Here is a 14599-nt window from a genome sequence, read left to right as displayed (position 1 = left end):
TCACGTAATACGAGGAGTCCTTCCAAACTACATAATAGTATAACCTTTGGGGGATCTTCCAGAAAACAGAGAGATGCGGTTCCTTTGTGGTTTCTACGAAAATTAAATATTCTAGAGAGGTTTTCTTATTTCGCAGGCAGAGCCAGAGGGATAATCTCACTAAACAGAGAATTTCAACAGCAGATACAGTAGAAGTTGCTGATGAAGAAAGCTTGCATGAAAGAAGACTGAGAGCTACACAGAGGAATAAAACGTTACTGAAGGTAAGTCTGTGTTACACATTAATGCAACAGACTGAATCCACAAAATACACTGAAGAGCCGAAGAAACTGGTTCACCTGCTTAATATCGTGTAGGATCCCGCGAGCACGCAATAGTGCAGCAACACGACTTTGCACGGACTCGACTAATGTCTGAAGCAGTGCTTGAGGGAATTGACACCATGAGTCCTGCAGCGCTTTCCATAAATTCGTAAGAGCACGAACGGGTGGAGACCTCTTCTGAGCAGCATGTTGCAAGGCATCCCAAATACCCTCAATAATTTTCATGTCTGGGGAGTTTGCTGGTCAGCGAAAGTGTTTAAATTCAGAAGAGTGTTCCTGGAGCCACACTGTAGCAATTCTGGACATGTGAGGTGCCGCATTGTCCTGATGGAATTGCCCAAGTCCGTCGGAATGCACAATGGACATGAATGGATGCAGGTGATCAGACAGGATGCTTACGTACGTGTCACCTGTCAGAGTCGTATCTAGACGTATCAGGGGTCCCATATGACTCCAAGGGCACACGCCCCACACCAGTACAGAGCCTCCACCAGCTTGAAAAGTCCCTTGCTGTCGTGCAGAATCCATGGATTCATGATGTTGTCTCCAAACCCGTACTCGTCCATCCGCTCGATACAATTTGAAACGAGTCTCTTCTGACCAGGCAACATGTTTCCAGTCATCAACAGTCCAGTGTCGGTACTGATGGGCCCAGGCGAGGCGTAAACCTTTGTGTTGTGCAGTCACCAAGGGTACACGAGTGGGCCTTCGGCTCCGAAAGCCCATATCGATGATGTTTCGTTGAATGTTTCGCACGCTGACACTTGTTGATGGCCCAGCACTGAAACCTGCGGGAAATTGCTGAAGCGTTGCACTTTTGTCACGTTGAACGATTCTCTTCAGTCGTCGTTGGTCCCGTTCTTGTAGGACCTTTCCGGCCGCAGCGATGTCAAACATTTCATGTTTTAGCGGTTTTCTGATATTCACGGTACATTCGTGAAATGGTCGTACGGGAAAATCCCCACTTCATCGCTACCTCGGAGATGCTGTGTCCAATCGCTCGTGCGCCGACTATAACTCCACGCCGGCCGCGGTGGTCTAGCGGTTCTAGGCGCTCACTCCGGAATCGCGCGACTGCTACGGTCGCAGGTTCGAATCCTACCTCGGGCATGGATGTGTGTGATGTCCTTAGGTTAGTTAGGTTTAAGTAGTTCTCAGTTCTAGGGGACTGATGACCACAGATGTTAAGTCCCATAGTGCTCAGAGCCATTTGAACCATATAACTCCACGTGCAAACTCACTTAAATCTTGATAACCTGCCATTGCAGCAGCAGTAACCGATCTAACATTTGCGGCAGACCCTTGTTGTCTTATATAAGCTTTGCCGACCGCAGCGCCATAGCTTGCCTGTTTGCATATTTCTGTACTTGAATAGGCATGTCTATATCAGTTTCTTTGGCTCTTCAATGTAGCTGGCATTGTCACTAAACAGTGAGGTGGATAAGTATATCAGTAATATCACGTTGTAAAGCAGTAGTCAGATATCCTCATTCTCTAATCAGAGCCTACATTCTGCCATTAAAATTAAGTTAGAACGGTCATAAGTCTCGAAATTCTTTTGCGAACAATGTCTCAAGTTCTTCTGCATATTACTTGCAATTCATATGCGTCTTATGAATGGCCAAAGGCTCTTTTCGGCTGAGCAAGAATAGGTTACTTGAGTCTCAGTGTGAGGCGAGCTTTCTGGTTTGATTCCGTTTCGTTTGTGCCTCTTCCGCTGCTTTCAACGGTATCACTCTGTGGATACCACCACTTAAGTCAGGGCCGGCCATGGCGTGGCAAACTTCACGCGGGCCCGGTCTGCAAGCCGTGTGTGGGCAAGGTTCTGTCTGCCTCTGCTTTGCTCGTTCCTTCCAGTAAGTACTCTGCACAGTGCGATATTTCATTTAGCATTGCGATGTGGCATTTTTCAGTCGGCACACCTATCCTCGTACATCGTTCAGGGCCACAATGAATTCAAATCTTGCGTTTTCTTTAACAGAGGCGAGCTTAGGGAACTCGACTGTATTTGTCAGAATGTGTTCCTTCCACAAAGGCATTTTTTAAATGCAACCCCATCAAATCAGAAAGACGTTGTTTCTCTCCGTGCAGTGCCTTATTGTCGCCAGTGTGCAGTCAAGCCCACTTAAAATGCGAGGTCTGCAGTTCATTTCAGATGTTCTAATTTACGGTGCTGCATTCCTTTTTCCTTCATAAATTCAACAATAGTGAGTTTTAAACCGAGAAATCGTTCCAAACGTACCCCTCGATCTAAGCAACGCACCTTTGAATAATGTACAAAGTCTCCATGCTTTTCGCTCAATGCCACAGAGAACTATTGCAACAGACAGTGGAATAATGCGTGCAAGCCGGCCGGAGTGGCCAAGCGGTTCTAGGCGTTTCAGTCTGGAACCGCGCGACCGCTACGGTCGCAAGTTCGAATCCTGCCTCGGGCATGGATGTGTGTGATGTCCTTAGGTTAGTTAGGTTTAAGTAGCTCTAAGTTCTAGGGGACTGATGACCTCAGATGTTAAGTCCTATAGTGCTCAGAGCCATTTGAACCAAATGCGTGCAACGTCACAAATTTTTCTATAAACACCACTAGTTTCTTCACGACTTCATGCCTACAAATGTAGCACAAAGTGCTTCTTGATGCAGAGAACAATGGATCTCATCTGTCGATTATTTTTGGCTTTTTCATTGTCAATTAACAAGGGGACCTTACGGTCTCAGAAATTCACTTCGGAATGAGACTTCGTACTCTAGTAGTATACTTCAATGGTGTCCGCCCACAAAAGTTGTAAGGCGCACTAGCCAGAAGATTCCCAGAAAAAGGGCTGTGAATTTTCAGGCGAAACGCTGTGGCAGCGCAGCGAAATGGCTGCAGCTGTAGCGAACTCACTTGACACGCTGGCGAACCAGTTTCGATCCTACCTCTAGATAACTTTTTATTTTATGTTTTTAATTTTGTTAAAAATTATAATACCTTTGAAGTAAAGTTAGCGACGTAATATATTATCAATTAAATCTTAAAAGTATGTTGTGTCGACTACTGTGGGAGTCGGCACCGATACAATCAAGGAAGGAGAGAAGTTGTGATGACTGGTGGCAGAAATCCAAAATGATCTGTACATAACACTTCCAAATTAACAGAAAACTTTATTTCTAAAAACAAAAGAAGCATAACGTCTCGTCATGAGGTAGCTTGGTGTGCTTCCTGTGCCTCCTAAACCAATTGCTTTACCCAATATTACTACTCACAGAATCGAGGCTAAGTATCGTCCTCCTATTACTCAGTACTGATGTTCTCGAAGTCTGCGATCAAACTGGGCCCTACCAGCTGTAGGCGGCTGGTTAAGCCAGAGTTGACAGGGGGTGCTGAATCTGTCTTCCTGGAGGTGTGGCGCTGCCCGCTCTTCCCATTGGTGCGCGGGTCAGCGCCTTCTTGGTGCCGTTTCGCAGCAATGCGCTGGTCCGTGTGCAGTCGATCTTTAGGATAGCACAAAGAATTATATATTTTTTTTAATGAAATGACTGTTACTATTGTCGTTAAAATGTTATTGCAAATTCGACAATATTATAAGCTGCAGAGAGATTAAGAATATTCTCTGTAAATTTGAGCAACCGTTTCTACGTGGAAGAACAGAGTATAGCTGTTGCCCTGTTGTACGTACAAGTAGGGAGATGGTCAGGAAGTGTCGATATCCTCACGGAACTATTGACCGTCCTTACCCGCTACTGATAATATTTTACGTATTTTTAAAACAATCAAAAAAGGAAATAAAAAGTTACCTGAAGGTAGGTTCGAATCTGGATCGCCCGTGTGGCAAGCGAGTCTGCTACAGGTGCAGCCATTTCGCTGTGCTGCCGTAGCGTATAAATTGACCGGTATATGAACTTCGCCTAAAACTTTAGAGCCCTTGCGAGGTGCCAGGGCTAGCAGTGTGTTTAACACTAAATTCTTCTAGAACCTTCATATGCAAATGATGCTCTAAGCCCCCCACCCCCTTTTTCTAACTCGGACTTTTGCTGTTGCAGATGGATTAAGAAGAAACGCGAACTGACTGTAAACGACCCTGCAAGTGGAGTAGAGTTTGGCATCTGCAATAATTTAATGAGTTTGGCATCTGCAATAATTTAATTTGATAGAAATTAATTTCATAAAGGAAAGATTCATTAACGTAGTGAGAGATGAAAGGGTTGCTCTACCAACCTACAGAATGAAAGTTCTGTTCAAAATAACAATTTAATTTATTATGACTAAACTCAAAATAAAAAAACACATGAAACATTTACAATACTTCAAATTGCATACTCAAATAAATGCTGTGAAGGTGAAGTTGTCCATAAACTAGCTCGTGACATTTATGACCAAGTGGTATGTGGAGCCAATTCCTTGCAACTCAAGTCTTAAGAGAAACACCCAGTCAACCCAACATTAATTGCTGCTGCAGTAGTGAGAAGTCAGACAATGAACACCCAAGACAGAACCACGATAGAAAAGACGGTAATAGGCGCGCTCTGTTTAGCTGTGATTATCACATAGCAAAATTCCCTATCTGCCGATGCTGCTACATTACGAAGCTGTCTTCTTAACTGCAAGGACACGACGTGGCGTACCGGAGGCGATGGCTGGTTGCTTCTGCGTCCCGTTGTGGTGATGATAATGTCGCGGGTATAGCCCGAAACAAATTATCCTGGTCTGGTTGTTCCAGACTAAAGACTTCCTAGGAATTCAAATGCGCCTCTGAGAGAGACGAAGAAGGCTCGCCACACAATCACTCACAACACAGTGATTGATTTTAACAAGCGAAGTCACACAGTAACTCCGATACAGTCAACTTTACCCAAAACTGCTCAAGACGGACAACATAGGCCGCTTGTTCACAGAACGCTCAATTGCCAACTCTATTCGGAAAGTTACGTTGAAGTCGAAACTTCAGCAACTTCGTCAAACGGGTATTACTAAACGAGAGTATATTAGACAGCCGTCGGAAAGCACGCTGTCCAGAGCATCGAGAGCTCAATGTTGTATCCTACTCGGACCTAAAAGCGAGACTCGACTCTACCAAGAGCACCTGTACAAGACAAACATAGAACATTACCTCCCCGGCCGGCCGAAGTGGCCGCGCGGTTCTGGCGCTGCAGTCTGGAACCGCGAGACCGCTGCGGTCGCAGGTTCGAGTCCTGCCTCGGACATGGATGTGTGTGATGTCCTTAGGTTAGTTAGGTTTAACTAGTTCTAAGTTCTAGGGGACTAATGACCTCAGCAGTTGAGTCCCATAGTGCTCAGAGCCATTTGACCCATTACCGCCCCCACGACACTGGCCGTGGTTAAACGTGCCAATCAGCAACTCGAAAACCGGTGGAAAATTCCACTCTATTACCGAAGCACTACTATTCCACCAATGGCGATACTTGGCGCCAATTTCTGCGCAGATTTTGCTACGTCACGGAGCTATCACCTGAACAAGCCAATCACAGTTATGATTTTTGCAGAAAACGCGGAAATTTGCCCTCCAAGATTGCCTGGGAACACAAGTCATTACCACGCCTCGCTCGTATCCCATCATAAAGTGTTTTCAAGAAGTTTCTGCGAAGTAACGGAATCTCTAACCGCAGCCGCTCCCTCAGACCCCTGTGGGCGTGTCGCCTCCGCTCTTATGACAATGTCGGCGTGTGGACAGCATCCACTCTACTCCCTCACACCCGTCGGCATAATTCTTTCATCCCCAGCAGAACGCTCCTGTCTTTCTGGACCACACAGGCGACGAGAGACGCAGCGTGGGAAGAAATAGCAACTCTTCACCGCATGCAATTAGAGAGGAAAATATTCATATCTTCTGGGTTCTCAATACAAGCCTCACAATGACCATATTCGGCTATACTTTCCCAAATCGAATTACTCAGCGCATGATATAAATATGAGAGGGGGCAACTCACTGTGTGCATTGTAAAGGCATATGCCACATCTCACCCGTTTCTTGGAATCTTATGGCTATTGCGCTTTACAACTTTTGTGGATGAGGTATACTACTACCTTGCGAAGTCTCATCCTGAACTGAATTTTCGCGACCGTAAGGTCCCCTTGTAAATCTTCAATTCTTTCTGCATGGTATTGTAATATCGTTTCATAGCAAATTTTCAATACCATGTCACTTTTGCGACTGCGTAATACATACTGAGAACTCTCACTCCTCTCTTCTGTCTTTCCCATTTATTTTTAAAGGCTTGTGACGATAGATTGCTTGTTTTTGTGCAGACTGCCACTGGACCTGTGAACGTCCTTCATACCACGAACAAACAGCGAAGGGTAAACGACGCTGAAACCACGATTCTCCCGAATCAGCCTTGACTGATCCCTACACCTTCTGTATTCCCGGTAAATGTCTTCCCTTACGCCTAAAAGCAGTGAAAAATATCGTTCGCCAGTCATCACAATGCGACATCTCACGAGCTACACGGTGTGGACGTCACAGCCCCGACGTGTTCATAATAATCAGACTCGTCAGAGTATTTTTAAGGCCATGTCGTGCACGACGGCGATTGTCCTTGTACTGCTGTAGTGGTCTATGAGTCTGCTGTGTGATACCTCATCTGCTCTGGAGACGGATGTTGCAGCTCTTGCTTTTCTTACTGAATATTCGTTCAAAGAAATCGATATTTCTTAAAGGTCTACTCCTTATTTTCGGAGTGAACAAACGGTATAATTTCAGTGTATTCAGTAGTACCTTGTTAACACAATCTATGCAGTTACGCCACATTCCAAAGTAACCATTTTCTAGCTGCTCTGTATGAGATTTAAAACTTTCACGGCGTACAGATCGTTCCATGAAATTTCGAGCGAACTGCTGCATGTCTGCAACTTGCTGCCGCGATATTTCGGCGAAGAGTTTTCTGACAATCTTCAGGCGAAAACTGAGAAGAAAGGCACTGAGGCCGCCATTGCTTAACATTGTATTTTCGTTGGTCATTCGATGAAATACTACCACAGCGAAAATTGGGGCCCATACGTCAAACTTTTGGAGCTCCGTCATCATTAAGCCGGCCGGAGTGGACGAGCGGTTCTAGGCGCTACAGTCTGGAACCGCGCGACCGCTACGGTCGCAGGTTCGAATCTTGCCTCGGGCATGGATGTGTGTGATGTCCTTAGGTTAGTTAGGTTTAAGTAGTTGTAAGTTCTAGGGTACTGATGACCTCAGATGTTAAGTCCCATAGTGCTCAGAGCCATTTGAACCATTTTTTCATCATTGATTCAGTGGAAATACGACTGTCTGAGTCCTTTATTAATCGAGACGGCGGTTTCCAGTTAAATTCTACGTGTAATCCCATTCTAGAAAAACTTCGTGTTCTGCGTAACCGGCGTCGTTTGCCATGCGAACAGAATCGATCTGATATCGATAATCCAGCTTTCACCACGGAGGGCGCGCGACGGAGCACACAGACTTGAAGAGAAACGGCGCATGCGCAACGCCAACTGGACACTCTACGCATGTAAACTGGAAATTTGTGGTAAGGAATATGGGACCAAACTGCTGAGGCCATCGGTCCCTAGGCTTACGCACTGCTTAATCTAACTTAAACTAACTTACGCTAAGGACAACACACACACCCATGCCAGAGGGAGGACTCGAACCTCCGACGGGAGGAGCCGCGCGCGAACCGTGACAAGACGCCTTACACCTCACGGCTACATCGCGCGGCACTACGCATGTGCCGGCGGGGTCTTAAATACACTGCTGGCCACTGTAAATGCAACACCAAGAAAGACAAGACGTAGCACAACAAAACTTATTTTGTAGATAACATGTTGACCAAGTATCAAATGATTACGTTTACAGACGTCTGTGACATGTGGTTCCTGCCAGAATCAGTAGCCAGAGTAGCCGCCATTGTTGGAGATCACCGCTGCCACACGTCTCGGCATTGAGTCAAAGAGACGTTGGATGTGTTCCTGGGGTACAGCAGCCCAAGCAGCTTCCACACGTTGCCAAAGATCATCTGGTGTGGCAGCTGGGGATGTAATCTGAGTCACTCGTTGAGCAACCATGGACCACATGTTTTCTATCGGCGAAAGATCCGGAGAGCGAGCCGGCCAGGGAAGCAATTCAATCTGGTCATTGACGAAGAACCTTTGGACAATGCGTGCCACGTGTGGTCGCGCATTATCCTTTTGAAATATGGCTGTGGCCGAGCCCTGAAGGTAAGGAAGGACAACTGGCTCCAGCACCTCGGATATGTAGCGCCGGCTATTTAAAGTACCGGCAATGCGTACTAGAGGCGTGCGAGAGTAATATCCAATACCGCCCCATACCATAATACCCGGTGCAAGACCAGTGTGGCGGTGCATAATGCAGCTGTCCAGCATCCTCTCTCCACGGTGTCTCCACACTCGAATCCGACCATCGTGGTGCTGCAGACAGAAGCGTGCCTCGTCAGTAAAGACAACGTCATTCCATTCTGCCGTCCACATCCGTCTGTCATCACACCATTGGCGACGGAGACGTCTGTGGTTCTGCGTCAATGGTAGACGAAGCAATGGACGTCTTGCGGACAGACCACTCAGCTGTAAACGGCGTCGAATGGTACGCGCAGACACTGGATGATGCGTTACAGACGCAATGTGCTGTGCTATGGTTCGGGATGTCACTGAGCGATCCGTCACTGCCATGCGCACAATTTGCCTATCAGCACGTGCAGTGGTGCACCGAGGTGAATGCGATCGACCACGTCGGTCCGTCGTACCCTCCTGCATCCAACGGTCACATATCCGCATTACAGTTGTTTGGTTTCGTCCAACACGACTAGCGATTTCTCTGTATGATAATCCACAATCTCGGTAAGCCACTATCCTTCCTCTGTCGAACTCGGATACTTGATCAAACGATGTTCGCTGTTGTCTACGAGGCATAACTGATCCTCTTGTGAAACAACCACAAGGTAAACACACGTGCCGAACGTACACTCGTCGAAATCGCCAAGCCTTAAATGGCGCTATGAGGTGGCGCCACAGGCGCGCGTGATGTGCGTCTGCGCTGAAATTCTAATCAGTTGCATATCTCATCGCTGCAAACCCATGGTGTAAATTTCACTTGATTCGGATGCTTCCTTCAGGGTGTTGCATTTACGGTGGCGAGCAGTGTACATGAGCGCAGTGCTTTACCTGTCAGTTTTCAGCTGAAGACGGTCAGAAGACTCTGCGCCGAAATATCGTGGTAACAAGTAGAAGACATCTGGCAGTTCGCCCTAAATTTTATAGCTTGCAAAATAGCAATTTATTCATCTCACATGAATCAGATTCTTTTCTTGCATCGTGAAGTCACAGATTCGTGACCTGTGTTTGGTAACATACTTATACATTTCCTTTATGAAGCAATGTAGAAAAGTAATGCCTCTGAATTTTTTATGTGAAAACTCATAATGCTTCGTATATAAAACAAGCACAGTGGACTCGCATTCGGGAGGACGACGGTTCAATCCCGTGTCCGTCTATCCTGATTTAGGTTTTCCGTGATTTCCCTAAATCGCTCCAGGCAAATGCCGGGATGGTTCCTTCGAAAGGGCACGGCCGACTTCCTTTCCTAATCCGATGGGACGGATGACCTCGCTGTCTGGTCTCCTCCCCCCAAAAAAACAACATAAAACTAGCGTTATTAACATTCTAAGTGTTTACTCTTCATGTCTACGTATTTATTTCTCAACATAGTCACCCTGGCGACGAACACATTTCTCCCAATGAGAGAGAAGTTGGTTAATACTGTCGCTGTAAAATGTCGGAGCCACAACGTCACCTCTGCTTGCACCGCTTCATCACTATCAAAGTGAAGTTCTCGAAGACGTTCTTTAAGTTTTGAAACAGACGAAAATCGTATGGAGCCAAAATGGGGACTGTATAAAGGATGATCGATGACTGTGAGCCAAAAAAGAAAGGCATCTCATTGTTGCAGATGTCGCAGCGCTCATGTGTGGTCTGGTAATAGTACTGTAATGCTGGAAGAGAGGGTGCTCCATGTGTGGACGAACTCTTCGAATTCACAACTCGATCACAGCACGCTGTTTCTCAACGCTGATGTAATTACATTCAAACGTTCAAATGTGTGTGAATTCCTAAAGGACCACACTGCTGAGGTCATTGGTCCCTAGACTAACTTACAACTTAAACTAACATAATCTAACTTATTCTAAGAACAACACACACACCCATGCGTGAGAGAGGACTATAACCTCCGGTGGATGGGGCCGAGCAATCCGTGACAAGGCGCCTCTAACCGCGCGGCCACTCCGAGGGGTTGTAATTACATTACACATCGCCGTGTTACACGCAACAATTTTGAGCGCTCTATCGTCAGAGGACTGAAAATATGTAGGCATGGGGGACAAATATATAAAATGCTAATTACGTTTGTTTTATTTAAAAAGCTTGAAGAGGTCTCGCATAAAAAATTCGAAGATATTACTTTACAGCAAGCCCTCTTTTTAAATTCCAGTGCTGCTTAGTTATTTGCTTTTGTTTCAGTGCTCCCACCAGTAAGAGCGTCACCAATTATTGTAGCAACACAAAAAACTATGGTTTCCACACTAATATTGGTCGTTTTCGACTCTTTTAACGTTTTGCCCCAAGAGTATATTTTTCCATATACCAATCCTTAAATACACCCAGTTTAGTTGAAATAGCGCCAGACATAGCAGTGTCATGCCTATATGTCACCACTTTCTCAGCCACACTTCCACAAGTACGTATTTCTCCAGGTATCCCGAACCTATATTAGAACACATTCACACACACATACATGCACACACCCTTTTTATATGCAAAGACGTTAGTTTTTCTTAATGTTCAAGCAAAGAAACAGTTTCCAATCCTGCAAGTTTTCTCTATCGGCCCCCAAACAAAGATGAAAATTAATAATATAAGGCATTTTCCATTTTTGATACAATCATAACCGATTTCGATCTAAAAAGGTCATCTTTAGATGCTAGAATAGAGAAAACGGAAGCTTATATTAAGACCTGAAACAAGTACAAATCTTTTCACTAGGCCTACTTGTAAGGCAGGTAAAGTACTTTTAGCATGCGTATGGTTCACATCTAGGAGCGGCATTGGTGTACACAAGTTCATGCGTTCACCAAATGCCGTCTACATCTACATGATTACTCTGCAATTCACATTTAAGTGCTTGGCAGAGGGTTCATCGAACCACAATCATACTATCTCTCTACCATTCCACTCCCGAACAGCGCGCGGGAAAAACGAACACCTAAACCTTTCTGTTAGAGCTCTGATTTCTCTTATTTTATTTTGATGATCATTCCTACCTATGTAGGTTGGGCTCAACAAAATATTTTCGCATTGGGAAGAGAAAGCTGGTGACTGAAATTTCGTAAATAGATCTCGCCGCGACGAAAAACGTCTTTGCTTTAATGACTTCCATCCCAACTCGCGTATCATATCTGGCACACTCTCTCCCCTGTTACGTGATAATACAAAACGAGCTTCCCTTTTTTGCACCCTTTCGATGTCCTCCGTCAATCCCACCTGGTAAGGATCCCACACCGCGCAGCAATATTCTAACAGAGGACGAACGAGTGTAGTGTAAGCTGTCTCTTTAGTGGACTTGTTGCATCTTCTAAGTGTCCTGCCAATGAAACGCAACCTTTGGCTCGCCTTCCCCATAATATTATCTATGTGGTCTTTCCAACTGAAGTTGTTCGTAATTTTAACACCCAGGCACTTAGTTGAATTGACAGCCTTGAGAATTGTACTATTTGTCGAGTAACCGAATTCCAACGGATTTCTTTTGGAACTCATGTGGATCACCTCACACTTTTCGTTATTTAGCGTCACCTGCCACCTGCCACACCATACAGCAATCTATTCTAAATCGCTTTGCAACTGATACTGGTCTTCGGATGACCTTACTAGACGGTAAATTACAGCATCATCTGCGAACAACCTAAGAGAACTGCTCCATCCGATTTCATCTCTTTTAAAACTTAAAGAACGCTTTCGAGAACTTCACTTTGATAGTGATGCAAGCAGAGGTGAGGTTGTGGCTCCGACATGTTTGTACTTGTTTTACCCTTAGGTTTTGTTTTCTCTATTCCAGCATCAGAATGTACAGGCCGAAATCGGTTATGACAGTGTCATAAGAAAAGTGATTGTATCAAAAGACAAAAACAACAGTATAATAAGTCAATCACAGTTTCCTCAAACGGAATGTCGTTTTTCTCCAAAAGAAGTGCCTCCTGAGAATGAGTTCCTGTCCCGGCCTCGACTGCAGCTGTGCCGTGCTGTGTTTCCGCAGGAGCTGGAGGTGTCCGCGGCGAAGCTGAGGTCCCGCACCTGCTACTGCCCCACCGACTCACAGCTGGCCGTCCTGCTCAAGCGCTACTGCGACCACGTGTCCAGGTGAGGCGCCTCCCTGCCGCCTTTTCTTTCCGTTATTGTAAGAAACTGTGAATTAAATGAGAACTCTGCTGAACATGAAATTCAATTCCAGTGTGGAAGGTTTTTGAATCGCCATTCGCCCTGCACTGGATTCGACGGTCGTCTGGGAGTTAACTATGAGACTCCCATGAATGTCTCGAAGAGTACGGAAAGAAACGTAATAAAAATGCAATCACACTTATTTTACTACTTAAAGGAATGCATTTCGCCACGACTATTAAAAATTTTGTTTTCCATAATGGGCCAGTTTAGGTGGAAATACACTACTGGCCATTAAAATTGCTACACCACGAAGATGACGTGCTACAGACGCGAAATTTAACCGACAGGAAGAAGATGATGTGATATGCAAAAGATCAGCTTTTCAGAGCATTCACACAAGGTTGGCGACGGTGGCGGCACCTGCAACGTACTGACATGAGGAAAGTTTCCAACCGATTTCTCATACATAAACAGCAGTTGACCGGCGTTGCCTGGTGAAACGTTATTGTGATGCCTCCTGTAAGGAGGAGAAATGCGCACCATCACGTTTCCGACTTTGATAAAGTTCGGATTGTAGCCTATCGCGATTTCGGTTTATCATATCGCGACATTGCTGCTCACGTTGGTCGCCATGCAATGACTGTTAGCAGAATATGGAATCGGTGGGTTCAGGAGGGTAGTACGGAACGCCGTGCTCGATCCCAACGGCCTCGTATCACTAGCAGTCGAGATGACAGGCATCTTATCCGCATGGCTGTAACGGATCGTGTAGCCACGTCTGGATCCCTGAGTCAACAGATTGGGGCGTTTGCAAGACAACAGCCATCTGCACGAACAGTTCGACGACGCTTGCAGCAGCATGGACTATCAGCTGGGAGACCATGGCTGCGGTTACCCTTGACGCTGCATCACAGACAGGAGCGCCTGCGATGGTGTACTCAACGACGAACCTGGGAGCATGAATGGTACAGCGTCATTTTTTCGGATGAATTCAGGTTCTGTTTACAGCATCATGATGGTCGCATCCGTGTTTGGCGACATCGCGGTGAACACACATTGGAAGCGTGTATTCGTCATCGCCATACTGGCGTATCACCCGGCGTGATGGTATGGGGTACCATTCGTTACACGTCTCGGTCACCTCTTGTTCGCATTGGTGGCACTTTGAACAGTGGACGTTACATTTCAGATGTGTTACGACTCGTGGCTCTACCCTTCATTCGATCCCCGCGAAACCCTACATTTCAGCAGGATAATGCACGACCGCATGTTGCAGGTCCTGTACGGGCCTTTCTGGATACAGAAAATGTTCGACTGCTGCCCTAGCCAGCACGTTCTCCATATCTCTCACCAATTGAAAACATCTGGTCAATGGTGGCCGAGCAACAAGCTCGTCACAACACGCCAGTCAAAAAATGGTTCAAATGGCTCTGAGCACTATGGGACTCAACTGCTGAGGTTATTAGTCCCCTAGAACTTAGAACTAGTTAAACCTAACTAACCTAAGGACGTCACAAACATCCATGCCCGAGGCAGGATTCGAACCTGCGACCGTAGCGGTCTTGCGGTTCCAGACTGCAGCGCCTTTAACCGCACGGCCACTTCGGCCGGCCGACGCCAGTCACTATTCTTCATGAACTGTGGTATCGTGTTGAAGCTGCATGGGCAGCTGTACCTGTACACGCCATCCAAGCTCTGTTTGACTCAATGCCCAGGCGTATCAAGCCCGTTATTAATGCCAGAGGTGGTTGTTCTGGGTACTGATTTCTCAGGATCTATGCACCCAAATTGCGCGAAAATGTAATCACATGTCAGTTCTAGTATAATATATTAGTCCAATGAATACCCGTTTATCATCTGCATTTCT

The 14599-nt window shown here is 45.9% G+C and overlaps 1 protein-coding gene across 1 annotated transcript in view; it reads left to right on the top strand.

The window, feature by feature from the left end:
- The first annotated feature begins 219 nt into the window (after window positions 1-219).
- The window catches only part of LOC126253145 (leucine-rich repeat-containing protein 51-like), a 40927-nt gene continuing 26547 nt past the window's right edge, over window positions 220-14599 (top strand). Inside the window, exons 1-2 of the mRNA XM_049954289.1 lie at window positions 220-263; window positions 12608-12711. The gene's annotated coding sequence lies outside the window, so the exon portion shown is untranslated. The remainder of the gene's footprint in view (window positions 264-12607; window positions 12712-14599) is intronic.

Source organism: Schistocerca nitens, chromosome 4 (genome assembly GCF_023898315.1).
Source record: "Schistocerca nitens isolate TAMUIC-IGC-003100 chromosome 4, iqSchNite1.1, whole genome shotgun sequence".
NCBI classification, from domain to species: Eukaryota; Metazoa; Arthropoda; class Insecta; order Orthoptera; family Acrididae; genus Schistocerca; species Schistocerca nitens.
Note: the sequence above shows the minus strand (reverse complement) of the source record. Positions and strands in the feature narration are given on the sequence as shown.